Source organism: Bison bison, unplaced genomic scaffold (assembly GCF_000754665.1).
Source record: "Bison bison bison isolate TAMUID 2011002044 unplaced genomic scaffold, Bison_UMD1.0 scf7180017864538, whole genome shotgun sequence".
Lineage (NCBI taxonomy): Eukaryota > Metazoa > Chordata > Mammalia > Artiodactyla > Bovidae > Bison > Bison bison.
The window spans coordinates 4,408,326-4,411,760 of record NW_011495086.1 but is presented as its reverse complement, the minus strand read 5'-3'; positions in this window follow the sequence as shown (position 1 = coordinate 4,411,760).

The window sequence follows — 3,435 nt, the reverse complement described above, 5'->3', positions numbered from 1 at the left end:
TTGAAAAGACCCTGATGTTGGGAAAGATTGAGGGAAGGAGGAGAAGGAGATGACAGAGGATGAGATGGTTGGATGGCACCATTGTCATAATGAACATGAGTTTGGGTGGATTCCGGGAGTTGGTGATGGACAGGGAGGCCTGGCGTGCTGCAGTTCATGGGTTTGCAAAGAATCGTATACGACTGAGTGACTGAACTGAACTGAACTGAAGTATTTGTGACCTAAATATGTTTTGGAATTTGAAGGATGAACCTGCAAAGAATGAAATCTTCAGATTACTATACTATTTATAATACTTTCCCTTCATACAAACTGATTTATTTATCTTTTTCTTTCTTTTGCTTATTATCAGGTTGTCAAGACTTTCTAGTAACTTTAAGCAATAAAAACACACGATTTTACTCTATTGGGTGCCTTCATTGTCACTCAATTATCATTTCAAGAAGTATTAATTGTGTATCATTTGCACTACTCAGTTAAAAAAAAAAGGAAGAAATGGAAAAACTATATGGGAGAAATTTATGCTAATATTCTGTTTTATATAGATTTATATGAACAAGGGCAAATAGATTATAAATAATTAAAAAATGACTGTAGTTTTAGAAGTACTCACACTATCACTCAACACCTCTATAATTAATATATATTCAGTTCTATTTATTTAACTTAACACAAAAGGGAAAATGTGTCATTAAAGCATGCTTTAATGTAATCCTCTTCCTTTTTCCACACAATCAGGGTCTCATCCTTTGATTACTTAATACATGTCATTAGAACATTTAAAAATAATTTTACTCTGAGATTCACAGTAAATTATTATCATTTGCATCAGCAAAGTGACTTTTCACAGTAGTTGTATGAAATGAGGAGCTTGCTTATCTAATCTGATGCCAGGTTTGTTTTAAAAATGATCTACAGCAACACAATAATGTTACAATTTAATTATTTTATTTTTATAGATCTCAACATATTAAATGAGGTGGCATCATCATTTTCCTTATTATTCAAAGTGTATTTAATCACAGGGCAAATATTTATAGGCTAACTACTTTGTCTAGAAACCATGCTATACACTGAGGAAATAAAGGTCATTAAAACATTCACATTCCCTAGTTCCTGGGAAATTAAATCAAATATGTTAATATACAATTAAATATATATATATGTTGATATATATGTCAAATAAATATATAAAACTGCTACCTCCTAAATTTGGAGTCTTCAGAGAAGAAGATTGCCAGTTTATGCTATATCTTAGGATTAGTTGTGGAGAAGGAAATGGCAGCCCACTCCAGCATGCTTGCCTGGAGAATTCCATGGACAGAGGAGCCTGGTGGGCTACAATCCATGGGGTCACAAGGAGTCAGACATGACTGAATGATTAACACTCAGGATTAATTGATCAATTGTATATTAGCTCCTGTGCATAGTATATTTCCTTAGAATCTATAAAAAGTATTGTATGCATTGTGCAGCAAAATCATTATGCATAAATTATACAGTTGTACTATTTATGAGCCTCTAAAAAGGGCAGTGCCAAGGAATGTTCCAACTATTGTCCAGCTGTGCTTATTTCACATGCTAGCAAGGTTATGCTCAAAATCCTTCAAGCTAGACTTCAATGGTACATGAACCAACAAATTACAGTTGTATAGCTAGGTTTAGAAAAAAAGGCAGAGTAACCAGAGACCAAATGGCCAAAGTCCATTGGATCAAAGAGAAAGGAAGGGAATTCTAAAAAAACCTCTACTTTTACTTCATTGATTACACTAATGCCTTTGAGTGTGTGGAAAATTCTTAAAGAGATAAAAATACCAGAACACCTTATCTGTCTCCTGAGAAACCTTATGCAGGTTAAGAAGCAACAGTTAGAACCTTACAGGGAACAATCTGTGATGTGCTTAGTCACTCAGTTGTGTCTGACTCTTGTGACCCTGTGGACTGTAGCCCACCAGCCTCCTCTGTCCATGGGGATTCTCCAGGCAAGGATACTGGATTGGGTTGCATGCCCTCCTCTAGGGGATCTTCCCAACCCAGGGATCGAGCTTAGGTCTCCCACATTGAAGGCAAATTCTTTATCATCTGAACCACAAGGGAAGGTCACATGGAAGAATGGACTGACTCAAAATTGGAAAAGGAATACGACAATGGTGTATATTGGCATCCTATTTATTTAACTTATATGCAGTGTACATCGTGAAAAATGCTGAACTGGATGACTCACAAGAAAGAATCAGGATTGCCAGGAGAAATATCAACTTCAGATATACAGATAATACCACTCTAATGGCAGAAAGTGGGGAGAAACTAAAGAACGTCTTAATGAGGATGAGAGAGGAGACTGAAAAAGCTGGCTTAAAACTCAACATTCAAAAAACAAAGATCATAGCATCCAGTACCACCACCTCGTGGCATATGCAAGGGGGGAAAAAGTGGAAGCAAGGGCAGATTTTCTTTTCTTGGGCTCTGAAATCACTGTGGACAATGACTGCAGCCCTGAAATTAAAAGATGCTTGCTCCTCGGAAGAAAAGCAATGACAAACCTAGACAGCATTTTAAAAAGCAGAGACATCACGTTGACAACAAAGGCCCATCTAGTCAAATCTATGGTTTTTTTAGAAGTCATGTATGGGTGTGAGAGTTCAATCATAAAGAGAGCTGAGCACCGAAGAATTGATGCTTTTGAACCTTGGTGCTGGAGGAGAGGTTTCCCTGGTGGCTCAGTTCGTAAAGAATCCATCTGCAAGGTGAGAAACCTGGGTTCAATCCCTGGGTTGGGAAGATCCCCAGGAGAGGGGAACTGCTACCCACTCCAGTACTTGCACCTGGAGAATTCCATGAACTGTACAGTCAAACTGCAATATTGGGCTTACCTGGTAGCTCAGCTTGTGAAGAATCCAGCTGCAATGAAGGAGAAACTGGTTTGATTCCTGGGTCAGGAAGATCTGCTGGAGAAGGGATAGGCTACTCACTCTAGTATTCTTGGGCTTCCCTGGTGGCTCAGCTGGTAAAGAATCTGCCTTCAATGAGGGTGGATGGTTTGGGAAGATCCCCTGGAGAAGGGAAAGGCTATCCACTTGAGAGAATACTCTTGAGAATTCCTTGCATAGCAAGGAGATCAAACCAGTCAATTCTAAATGGAATCAACTCAATATTTATTGCAAGGACTGGTACTGAAGCTGAAGCTCCAATACTTTGGCCACCTGGTACGTAGGAGCCAACTCATTATAAAAGCTCCTGATGCTGGGAAAGATTGAAGGAAAATGGTGAAGAGGGTAGCAGAGGATGAGATGGTTAGAGAGCTTCACCCACTCAGTGGACGTGAGTTTGACCAAACTCCAGGTTATAGTGAAGGACAGGGAAGCCTGCATGCTGCAGTTCATGGGGTAGCAAAGAATTGGAAGTGGATGGGCAACTGAATGTTTCCAACATACA